Source organism: Vidua chalybeata, chromosome 10 (genome assembly GCF_026979565.1).
Source record: "Vidua chalybeata isolate OUT-0048 chromosome 10, bVidCha1 merged haplotype, whole genome shotgun sequence".
Taxonomy (NCBI): Eukaryota; Metazoa; Chordata; class Aves; order Passeriformes; family Viduidae; genus Vidua; species Vidua chalybeata.
This window is the reverse complement of record NC_071539.1, coordinates 18,926,633-18,939,991: the sequence shown is the minus strand read 5'-3', so window position 1 is coordinate 18,939,991 and position 13,359 is coordinate 18,926,633.

Sequence of the window (13,359 nt, the reverse complement as noted above, 5' to 3'; positions counted from 1 at the left end):
ACCAACCAAACGGGACCTCAGCCATTGCCATGGCACAAATTATACCAATTGCAGAAAGAGAAAATAGTAATTATTCCCTGATTTGAATCCATCTTACTATATATTGCTAGAAATGCCTTTCTCACCAACGAAGTTTTGACATTTCCTTTTTTTCCGTCATTATCTGCATATAGAAGTAGAGCACTGAGCCCACAGCCAGTGTGACTGGTGCATACAAACCTACTGGCCATAATTTGTAGGTGGAAGGAATACGTTCTCCCCCTGGTTTTAGCACAAATCCAGTGAGAAGATGAGAATTTACACATAAATTGCCAAGTGAATCAGAAAAGAGAAATCAGGATCCTTCTTAGCACAAATACAGCCATGATGAACTAGTTCTTACAGCACTGTTTGCATGTTCATTATGTGCTGCTGACCTCTATTCACATTCACCTTGCTGGGGTGTGACACACAAACAGGAAATATGTATGAAAAGCTTGGCTGATGCTTTAATATTCTGGCTTGAAACCCTGATAGCTGCTAAGCCATCCATGATGTGCTATCATTGAGGAAATCAGAGAACACATTTTTCTCTCCCTCATGCAGTGGGGATAAACTTGTTCAACTAGGAAACTAGACCCCAAAGAACAACCAGTATGCATTTCTGGGAGAAGGATTGCTGTGGTACTATGTCGCTACACAGGGTGATTTTCTTAATAGTAAGCCTAATTGTAAAATATTCTTCAAATGCATGAAAACACGCAAACAAATATGTTTGAATTTCTCCTCTGAAAGGATAGCAGTGCAGCGGGTTATTTTTGATGGAACGTTGGCTCGTGTATGAATATGAGGGAAAGAGATGCAAAAGCACTAAATTGCCAATCCAAGACTGATACATGAGAGACTCAGCCATTCAACAAGCATCAGGTTTCTTCTTTTCTCCTTGAAAAGCTATGCAGGACTGCTCTTTCCAGATTAGCACAGCCATTTTGTTTCCATGACATTGCAAAATCTTTCTCATTTTCAACTGTAGAAACAGAAGCAAGGAACTGTTCTTGCCATATGTTTGCAGATTTTTGCATAACAAGTGCTTTTTGCGTTATTCCAGCTGTTACTGAAGATTAGTCATTGTTAAACCTGATGGACATTTAGGGAAATTTCCCCTCATCAAATGCCATGAAGATGGGCAAAAATTCTGAATCTCAGCTGCTTTTCTGACTAAGGGCTCACAAAGCAGTTAAGGAATCAAGTTACCATTAAATCCAATAAACTACAAACTTGGAAAACAAATTTTCTTCTGGTGAAAGACATTTGTAGTCATGGTGCCAACAGCACCATCTTATTCAGTTACTGTGACTTTCAGCTCCATGGCATGGCTACTGCAGTTGGAAGTCTCAAGGCCCTAAGCAACCTACAGACACAACATCCAGCGTGACCAGTTACAACTCAGTGATGCCAGTTTGCTTTGTGAGGAGCAGGACTACTGAAGTTTGCTGCATCTCCACAGCTGAGAGCTTTAACTGAAGCTTTGTCAAAGCACTCAGTCTCTGGTGGCTTCTTTGACGCCCAGTCAGGTGTAAACTCACCCTGTGGTGTTCTCCTTGACAAGGACACTTCATGGAGATCCTTTCCTCAGATACTGTCTACTGGGAAGAAACTTGTTTGACCATAATTTTTACTGTTGCTTCAGAGAAATTTCACAGGAATTAAGTAGTAGGGAGAGAAACAAGATTAGTAGAGGTAATTTGAGAGACACAAGACACTGTCAATGACAGTGGGAATTCATTAGTCTTTTTCCTTTAGAAGTCAGGCTAGAAATAGTGGAAAGCAATACAATTCTTTTAGTGTTATGGACAACAATATCCAACATGCACTGTTTAATTTTCTCTTGACTTGCTCTCAGCAAAATATCATCATCTTGACTGCATCAGTCACTTGTACAGTGGCTCTATAAAGCAAAGCCTCATGCTTTCCAAGACACCACTCAGAGTTAATTACTATTAACACATACTTTTTTTCTAATTATTGGTCAGATTTAAAGATTGCCTGCCTCTGTATAGACAAGAATATTGGTGGCTTTATGATCACTTCCCTGACATAACATTATTCAGGCCCATGAAATGTACATTTGTACAGCTTCCTATTTGTGTTGCTGGAATCAGTGCCTCTGGATGTACCTAAAGATAACGATACTGTTGGAAGATAAATGCTCTTTTAATCCAGCTGCTCGAGTGAGCCTTATGCTGATTGCACAGACACTTACTTCCCTGTCCCCCAGTGAACTCAGAATCCATAAGAACTGTGCAGAAAGTAGCAGGAGTTATCAGTCCTTTTCTGGAACTAAGCTTGAGTGATCCTTAATTGGAAACAGAAGCAGCAGCCACCCTTCCCATGGAAGCTGAAGTGAGTCTACAGCAGCCCCCATGCTGGCTCTCCAAGCCCTTCCAAGAGTGGGCTGATTGTTCCCATGTTTTTGAAAGCCAAACCCTAACCCAAACACCCATCCCACGGGGCCAATATCTCCGATGAAACGGATCCAAGGCACAGACAATTCCCTGGCTTTTTCTACACTAGAGGAATACAAATGATTGAACTGCAGTCTGTGTAGATCTGGTACCATCCCCTAAATTTAGGGAAGGACATAATCTAATAAAACTGAAATTCTTAAAAAGGCTTGTACAGAAATATTTAAGTGTAAGGTAGGACGTATCACAACACCATTGACTTGTCCTAGCACAGAACTCTGAACACAATCCAGCCAGAACCATGTTACACATCCATGCTATGAAACTGAACCACAACAATAAAAAACCAGCTAATTCCAGAGGTAAAGTTAAGTGTAAGTTATAGGTAGGTGCTATTAAAGACAGGTTAAAAGTCTTTGAAAATCTGCAGTCTGTGTTGCATTCTTTGTAGCAGTCCTTTTCTGAAAGCCAATTCTAAGATGGAACTTTAAACCTAAGCAGAGACATTATCTAGGATCCATTCTCCTAGTGCACACAAATGAAACATTCTGACATTTTGCTGCAGAAATACTCTGTGTGATGCACAGTCATTCCAAAGATAAAACTCCCATTCAGTTCAGGAGGAGTTTTCAGTTTGTACAAACGCATTTTTCTTGGCTAAAATGCACAAGCATTGTAAGTGAAAATGAGTGTGCATGATTGTAAAGAGTAAGATAGTTACAGTTAATTTAACTTAAAAGGAAAATTGAAAATAGTGCCAAACTTATCAATAACTGGAAATCCATAGAATAATATATTATAATGTTAGTTAGATAACATATGCCCTCAGTTTTAGCATAATTCTCTTTCATCACTATCCACTGCAATATTGTCAAACGGTTTATACAGTCTGTATAGGCTTAAAGTAGCACAATTTGTGTTATCAGCAGGGGAAAAGCTATTTGGCAGTTTTCACCCTTACTAGACCCACTCTACTCTTGACCTTGACACTTCAATCTATGCCACCATCCTAAACTTGGCTCATGCCAGTTTTGAATTATACTTCCAACTGCATTAAGTAAAACCTCAAACGTGTTATCTGTCAAGTGACTGTGCTTCAGTGCATCCAGATGTACCAGCTCTTCCACCTCTGCTTGCCACAGGGAACAGCTCCCAGACAGCAAGGCTGCCCAAAGGAAGGGCTAATTAGGAGCCCAGAGAACAAAACGCCCTTTGGAAGGAACGTGGTTTCCTAACAGATCTTTGTGTCCATGACACTGTGTCTCCCTGCAGGATCTACCTGTTAGTACACATCAAAGGACAGCTGGAAATCACCTTAAACATTTCTGCATGTAAGCAACTGCAGTGGAGCAGATTCACTGGGAGGTCCCAGCAGGACAACTCCCTCCAATGCAGGCTGTGTAAGGAAACAACTGGAAGCTGCCTGCAGTGGCACAGGTCAGCCCTCCCCTGCTCACTAATGCCCACACAGAGGACACCTTTACCTTTAAGTACAGCACGGGCTATTATGTTACCTGCAGGCAGACTCATCTCTGTCAAATACTACAGCAGGGATTTGAAACAAAAGGTGTCAAAGGCACAAAGGGATTTTGTACAAACCATACAGCTATTTCTTTCTTTCATTCTCTTCCAAGGCTGCACTAGGGAAACATGGTAAACCAGAAAGCCAAGAGAGTGGAAGAGATGAGTTTAATGTGTTGTTTATAGGGCATTTGGTGAACTAATAGGAAAATGCCCTCTCTCCCAAAACATTAGTTGTTATTTTTACCTGATAATATGTCTATTAATATCCTGTCCCTGACTTAGGTTCTCTGTCCTTTGGATTTTTTAAGAACATAATCAATACTTGGCAGCATTTTAAAATAAAGCATACTGTTCACAAAATAAAATCTTTAGTCATCTCTGCAATGATTTCTGAACTTCTTTTTAAATCATGTCTTAATGCATTTTAAAACAAGCTGCTTCTATCCAGAGTGCCCTTGTAAAAGAAAAGTAAGACCAGCAACAAACTCCACGAATCTGTTTCTGAGCTACTGCAAACAAATGCAAGAATTTAATAAAGACTAACTCAGTATTTCCCCCTGGCCCGTACTTGATTCTCAGCTGGGAGGAAACAAAAGATTTCCAAGTCCCTCAAGTGCAGCTGGGAGGCAGGCACATGGGACACAGCTATGTAGTAAAATGGATGGAAGATAAAAATTCTTCATTACAAATTTTTCATTCCAAATTTGCTTCTGTCAATTTAAATCCCAGCTCACAGCGCACGTTCACAGCAGCTCATCAGGGGCACACTTGGGTGGATCCCACTCACCCTGATGTGGAAACATTTGTTACACTCAGAGCTACTTGTGAGCAGTTACTGACCCCAGAGATGTTTCTCAGCACCCCTGAGCCATACGGCAGCACTGCTCAGAATATCATTCCATTAGTCACCACCCACCAAGGAGCACCAGCTCAGGGAAACAGATTCTGCAAGCTGGAATAACACTGCTTCTTCCTAGAGCAGCATCTCAGCTGCAGCAGGAGAACCTCAGGAAAGCAAGTAAGATGGCTATGAATGATTTTACTGCAGCTCTGCTAAAAAACCTTTTCAGACTTCCTTCAGCCTTCTGAAGAGTGGTTAAATAGGCACTCACTGCCTGAGGCATAAACTGTTTAATAGCCACTGTAGAGAGACCACTTTACTCAGATTGTTAGATGCAGGACATGTAGGACATGACCACTGCAATGGAAAGGTTTTCATGAAGCTGAGGAGGAAGAGGTTGGCAGTCAAACCCTAGCAAGTGACCTGGAAGCATCCAAGGGCAGTTTGTCCTTTCCTTTGCATATAACTGGATTGCTGTACTCTGTTCTCACTTTCAGTGTTTTTCCTGAGGATATCACACATCCATGCTGACACAAGTGAGTGTGAATGCAGTTTTACTGAGCCCAGGACTCCAGTTCCTCAGTCCTGCAAGTCACCTCAACTCCCATGAGCTTCATCAAGATCAGAACTTGCACTGCATCTGTGGATGCCAGGAACCCAGGTGGAAGGAAGTCTGGATGCTCAATCCCTCCCAGCTCCACAGTCATCTTTAAATGCCTGCAGGGCCATGGTTAAAGATGGCAAATAATCACATGGAGGCTCAAATCTCTGAAAGCAGAGTAACATTTGTACCACTTCGAGTATTTTCTGTGGTTTTTCTCTATTACAAAGCCCAGGTAGTTCCAGCTGAGATGAACTGATATGGAGACTTGGAGAACAAGAGCTCAAGACTCCAGCTCTGTGCCATGCTGCCAGGAGGATTTTATGATTTGGGATTGTACTCAGGCTACTCAACAGAAGGCCTCTCCTGGGTGCTGCGATTTCATTTGTGGTGCCCCTAAAGAGCCAGAACTCAACAGGCTCAGGCACAGACCATCTCAATCACAGTCAGAACACCAGAGTTCTGAGTTTTGAGGCAGGTGCTGTGTATGGTCTTTAAGGCTGCCCATGTTATAGAGAAAACTTTTTCTATAAAAGTTAAATTGCCATCTGAATGGCTGTAGTGTCTTCCTCCCTTTTGTACTACAATAGACTCAAACAGAGCATCCACATTGTAGGCCAAGGAACCTGATTTACAAATTCTATGCAGTGTGAGATCAAACACTGAATACATTGTGCATTCAGAAACCAGAAAACAGCAATAAATCAAAAAACAGAGTTTACCCCAAAAAAAAACCAACCCCGAAACAAAAAAACAACAAAAAAAACCCCACAAAAAAACAAACAAACAAAAAAAAAACCAACCAAAAAAAAAAAAACCACAAACAAAAAAACCACCAAAAACCCAGAAAACAACAAACAACCAACTAAAATCCAACCACCCCTACTCTGGCCTTTATCAGGATTGGAATTTTGTCGTTTGAAAGACAGGTGTCTGCTAAGGAAGGCAGGAGCCTCCCTTGGAATGGAAAATGTAAACCCCCTCCCTCCAAATTATTATAATTTTGAAATTAAGGGGCTCTCAGGCAAAGATATGAGGACAGGAACAACAGTTCTTTACTAGCATATACAACAAAGCAAACAAACCCAGCAGCCCTGGCACTGACACCAGAACCAGGGACCCGGCCCGGCGTTCCCGCCCGTGCAGTTCCGGGCACGGCCGGCAGGGGCGCTGCCGCTCCCGCGTCCCGTTTCTCCCCTAACGGAATTCCAGCATTTCGACCGATGTCCCGCACATCCATCTCCTGCAATACAGCTGATAAACCCAACCTTCTAATACAGCTTTGCCAGGTTCTGCTTCAGATTCTTCAACCACCGTCACCAAGACCTCAACCTGCCTTTTCTTAGTTCCATTTCCGCCCGTGGCATTAAAGACATTTACTTCCACAGAGTGTTTTATGCTGAATTTAGCTAAAAAGAACCCAACTACAATAGTTTAATTCCTCAATTACTTCTTTGACTAACCAGTTCCATGCACTAAAACTGTCAGGTTCACTATGGAGATACAAGCAAAAGCTCTGCCAAAAATCTGACAGACTGATTATTTGCACATTTTTAGAAATGCCTTGTAATTAGACCTTAGTTTGAAGATCTCAGGCTTTGACTCTTAGCCCAAAGGAATCTCCTGCTGGCTTTACTTCTCAAAACAAATACAAATGCTTCCTACTCATAGGAACAGCTCTATTTCAATAAATTCAGGTTTGCTTTAGCTAAAGTGCAGTATTGCTTCCAGTTGACCATTGCCAGCTGTCTCTGCACTAAGGTTATGTATGGGATCACTACCTGTTTGGATGAAAATGCTCCTGTTTTTCCCAGTGTTTTGCCCTTGTTTCCAACCATTGCTCTGCTGTGCCCTGGTGCACAGGAAGCCTGTAAACCACATCACCTTACAGGTGTATTCTCCTCACCTGTTATCTCCAGGAATCTGACAAGCTTAACACAGGGCTGGTCAGAACCTGGAGCAAGACTGAGAGGACAGGTTCTGTTTGCAGTGATAGTTAAAGCTGGGAATCTGGTCTGCAAGGGTCTCTGGAATTCTTGCACAGAGCAGCTGGCTGGTGCCTCCTGGGGTAGCTGTCAGTCACAGATCCCACTGAGACCACAACACCACAAGTAACTGGGTGGGAGTGAGGGAAACGGGGTCTCTGTGGAATGTAACCCAACCAATTCTCTGTCCCTTTTGAGGGAAGCACACCATGGCACTGAAACAGAAGGATAGCACTACTTAATAAATCACAGCCGTAACATCCTGGGTTTTCTTTCTTTCCCAGTCTCTGAACCAGACTGAAATATGCTGTTTGCAAGAGCTGATGAATTCCTAGCTCCAGCTGGGACAGCTACAAAGCTGTCCAAAAAATAAACTTGTACTAGAAAATACTTACCTTTGGATATTGCAACAAGGGGACACATATGGTGTGAATTTACATTAGGATCAAATCCAGGGGATCCTACCTGCACTCACATCAACAGCCCCTGACTGACATGGACAGAGTGCCAGTGTTTGTTCAGTCCTGGTGTGCAGCAAAGCCACCAGTTGCAGGTGATACTGAGGGGCATCTGTGTTCAGGTGTTGAACTCCCTGCTTTACCCTGAGCACCTCTGAACTGCACCTCAGTTCCAGGGTTTGTTCTCATGTGTGTACTAAGAAAAGCCTTTTTTAAGCTACTTGTCAGCAATCTCACAGCACCTCTAATGGTTTACAAGACCAGCAAACTGAAGGCAAATCTCTCAAGTCTTTGACAAGCAACCAACTACCACATTATTTTGTACCATTATATTCAAAGCCTTGTAGAAACAAGCAGTCACACATTCATTTTGGTCTCTGGATTCTCATATAAATATTTTTAATATATTTTGTTTGGAAAGTGTGATAAAACCCAATTAAATGTATTTGCTTCTAGCTTCAGCAACAAAGAGATGATGTGCCATTCTTTCCAAGTTTGCTGGTGAGCAGAGAGAGCAGGTTTGTAGTTTCACAAAAGAAAATTTAGTCCAAATCAAACAACTCAAGCAGAAAAATAATTTATAAGCTTATCCTTCTCTAATGAGGAAAGAAAAAGATGGAAACATATTTTTGGCAGCATAACAACATTAGCTGGAGAACATTAAATAATTAGTTGGCAGTGGCGAGCCTTTGATTCAACTTCTTTGCTGTGAATGAGTTTTGCATTGCAAAGCAGGTTTGTAAAATTTAACAGCATTTTCACATTATAATTTTTTTCCTTATGTCGAGTACCTCAAAATTAGCTGGGCCCACTGGAATGCTGCATACTGGCAAAATGAAAAGTGGAGGCTTTCAAAAGACACAAATGGGGAGTTAAACACCCAAGTCCTGACCTTCAGGATGACTTTCAATGGGAACCAAGTATTTAACTAATATTTATGTATGAAAAAGAAAATTTAACATTTAAAGCACAGCTTTAAGAGATACCCACCTGCAGGTGTGTCCAGGTGCCCGGACCATGGACATACAGTCACCCTAATCCCCTCCCCAGCTGCTTGTTCCATCTCTGGCTTTCACTGCTGCAAGATACCACATATAAGCATATTCTAATCCTTTCCTGACAAAATGATCAGTTGAACAAAAACCATAGCTCTGATTATTCCAATGGATTTGTGTTAGAAAGCAACATTGAGATGTGCACAGCACCACATCCAAGAAGCAACTCCCTCCAAGAGGGAATGGTGACCATGCTGGAGAAGATGGACCATGCTGGAGAAGAAACTCTCCAACCTGGCCCAGGAAGAGGCAGGCACAAATAGAGCTTTATTTATGCACTGCTGCTTCCAGACCAGGGGAATGGGCAGCTCCAGCAACATTCCTTGCAAAGCAGTCAAAAGTGGGTGCAGAATGGTCAAACACAACCTCCCAGTCTGAAAAGTGGAGAGCTGGAGAGATTCAGATACTCATGCAAGGAAAAGAAGGCCCTGTTCCCTTCGAGCTACAGCTCCTTCCCCTTCACTACTGTGAAGGTCACAGCAACCCCTGTGACAAGAAAATATTCAAAGCTGAATTCACAGCTCCCCTTCAGAACAGCATGCCTGATGCACCAAAATGTATACTTTTATACTTGTTCTCTGAGCCTATTTATATTTTCATTCAGGTTCACTGAAGTTTTGTGTGGTGATTTTAAAAAGCCTGCTTTTCATTTTACATTGTGGTGATAGTTCTTTACATTTTGCAACAAGAAACCAAAAGTCTCTCCAGCAGTTCTATTAATAAAAATCCTTACAAGTAATACAGCTGAAGTGATAGCTTCACTAAGATTAAGGAAGCAAGCCAGCCTTCCAGACAAGATTTGGAAGGAAGCCTGTAAATAGTCTGAATATTCATCCATTCAGCTGCTCCCCTTCTCCATCCCTGCAAGCCCATCCCATGCTGTTGTCCTGTGCCCATACCAGGCATGATGCCTTTCAAATATTTTTAGTTATTTCTCACTCTCACACTCCTCAGCCACATCCCAGTTAATCTTCCTGCATAGGAGTTGTTCTTGAAAGTGTCTGACCTAGAGGAGCATGGCAGGGAAATGTGCAGAGAGCTGATGACAGTGCATTGCCTCAGACAAAAGCCAGTCCTGTTCTGAAATGTTCTGTATTAAGAAAACAAAGATTATTTCCAATGTGCCCACTTATCCCAGACCCCGAAGCAATTCCTGGGTACATCAAAATATCCCTCTGTCTTTGTCTCAGAATAGGGGCAAAAATGCAAAAGGTTTTCATTTGCAAGGTCTCAATTGAATAATGACAAAGAAAAATCCTTACTGAAAGCAGTCCAGCACTACAGTCACAGAACTACTACTTATTTGGGTTTTGCATGATTTCAATCATAAACTAACTTCACTTCATGAAGAAAATAATCTCAAAGCATGAGTATAACAATCAGATATCATGATGAAAATATTCATAAACTGTTAGACATCAAAGGATTTACCTCAGCTTCACAGGATTCCCCAATTCCCCAAACAATCAAAACAAAATTCTAATAATAAAAAGAAAAATTAATTATTATTGGCTCATTTAAGTTTATAATTTGACTGCTATGCACCTATAATATTTTTCCCCATTTGGTCTTGTCAATTTAATGCCTTCATTTATGCAAGGCTTGTGTTAGGACTTGCAGTTGGTTGGGTGAAAATACCTTACATGAGGGCACAAGATACCAGCCTGAGGGACAGAGAATACTGGCATAAATTAAGTTACTCTTAAGCAGCTTTAATTTAAAGGCTCTCTGAGCCCAAAATGTATAATCCCTTTTGAATGAAACAAAGTATCATCTGGAGGAATCCAGGAAACCACTCTAAGTACAGTGTCCAGAGAAGGCCTTTCTGAAATTAGCAGGAAGCTATTTCTGTCAAAGGGAAAAGTAAGAGACAGCTTTTTGTGGTTCACTAAAATACCTGTAGATCTATTTCTCTTTGGCATCAAGAGTAGTGCAAAAGAAGATAGATTTTTATTAAAAAATAAGACTCAGTGATTTCACTCTCTAAAGGAACAGCTTTCTCCCCCACAGGAAGAGCTTTCCCCCTCCTCCCCACCCCCCTCAAGACTCCTTCAGTTGGCATTAGCCTCAATCAGTACAGTGCAGTCACCTGTTTTATGAATTATATAGTTCCCAGCAGGAAATAATGGGAAATGGAAAACTTTCTCAGAAAAAAAAAAAACAAAACAAAACAAAACAAACCCAAGGAGGATAACAACTCAGCTTTTTCAGTAACAGCGATGAAATTTGTAATAAAGACCAGCTGCCAGTGAATTATTTTATTATCAGACAGATCAATTGAATGCACCTTAAGTTCCACACACGTTGTTATTTATATCCCCAGCCTGTCAGTGCGTGGCTAATTCCCACTGAGAGGGGAACATGATTTACTGGTGGCTCTGCACAGCTGCAGAGCCAGGAATGGAAGTGTTGACTCTCCCATGACTTTAAACAACCCCTCCACTGAAGGACTCTGTAGGCTTGAAGGTCAGACACACACAATGCAGTAACATCAGGACAGCAGCTCCCCAAAGTTACAGGAGCAGTTGTAGGTGTGCAGCAATGAAGCAGAGCTAAAAACCACTGGAATGTTTGCTCAGGATAGCCTTACACTGTGCTGCTGGAAGAGCAGTAGTAGGCTGGCACAATGGCATCATATGGGAAGGATTTATTTAGGCAGGTTAGGAGGGCAGAATCAGGCCCACAGAGGGATGCAAGCAAAAATATTACAAGCAAAAATATATCAATGGTGTCATAATTTCATGTATAACCAAAAGGAAATGTAGTGTCTATAGAGCCATAGAAAAACTTTGTACAGAGTGTGTGAGTCAGTGCTGCAAACCAGCAATTGAGATCCAAGATACAGCAAAAACAACCCAAGAGAGTCAGTCTGAACTAATTGCTGGGGTGCACAGAAGCTGGGCCAGCTGTGCTATTTGCTAACTGTAAGACACAATAGCTGGCTGATTATTCAGCTTGTTTGTACAAATATGATGAACTGTTTTAAAATAAAAATAAGACAGCATTTTTACTACGCAAATCCAAGAACAAGGCAACCCAGGCCACTTTTCCATATGCAAGATGCTACTCAAAAGCAAAGGCAAGCCAACAGAAAAAGGGAAATCAAGGAAACTCTCTCCAACACAAAGTACCTATGACAAGTGACTCTTTAGAGGACTGCTGGCAGTTATTGTCAGTGGTGATATCAATTTCCATGGACTCCAGCTAGGACAGTAAATTAGAGCAGTTTCAACACAAGAAAGCCAGATTTTGAGGCAAATTCCCAGTGGAACAAGTAACCTAATTAGTTTAAAGATGAAGCCTGGTAGAGTTAAGAATGGTATAGGCCACAAGCTCCCACAAGGACCTGGATTTAACCACACAAGAGTCCTCTTTGGTCCTGCATTGCTAAGTGAGAGAGGACTAATTTCTTACGTGCTTGTGGGTGCTTTGGTAGCTACTCTAGCCTTGCACAAAAGTCACAGAACAGTAACAAGACAAGTTTACACCAGGCTGGCTGAGTGGCAAGGCCCTTTTGGGGAGCTGGGCAAGGATAGTTCTGAACTGGAAAAAATGACTTATCTTTTCAATGGTCTTTCAGGTCCTGCTGTGTAGTTCTCTGCCATCATTCCCAGGCCACTTTTAAGCCATAAACCACCTGCAAATCACACTGTTTCTCAGTAATAATACTAAATCTGTACATCAAGGTCCCTTTTCTGCAAATTTTATAAATCCTTGAGAGATACATTATGATCTATCTAAACAGCAGTTCCACCAGCACAAGGTATTAGATACTCTCATATCATAAACAACTTACTGACTTACTAGAATTGACCAGGTTTATCAACCACAAAAATTATCTCCCTTTCAAGTCATATCCACTTCCAAATGTTTATCAGTCATGTGAACAAAAGCACTAACATACACTGATACATTCAAGCTTTTTCCAGGCTATTCAAGATCTGGGTCATGACTTTGTGTTTTTTTTTTTTTTTTTTTTTTTGTTAGAATTCCCACTCTGAATCATGTTTTTATATTGACTAGTCATATAAAACACCACCTCTTTCTACATCCTCATCTCTGGAGGGCAGTGCCATTTCAGACAGAGCTCTGCAAATGGACTCTGTAGGAAGCACAGTAGATAGTTCACTTGATTTGTTAATTCTACAACTTGCTGTTAGGTGCCAAACACATCTTAAGCAGCATGGGTCAAGATTTTCTGATTGACAGTTAGGTTGACATAATCAGAAACTACAAATACAGAATGAACCTCAATCACAATAAGCTCAACAAAATGTTAAAATACAGCCCCAAGAGTTTGATCTCAGTAATTTATATGTACATCCCTTTACATTTAGTCACCTTAAATAAGAAGTAATTCTCATAATGTTTCACATACGGAGGGAAAATATGAGAAGGCTCAAGTATACTTCCTTTGCTGCCCTATGGGACTCCAGATGTTATTTATGAAT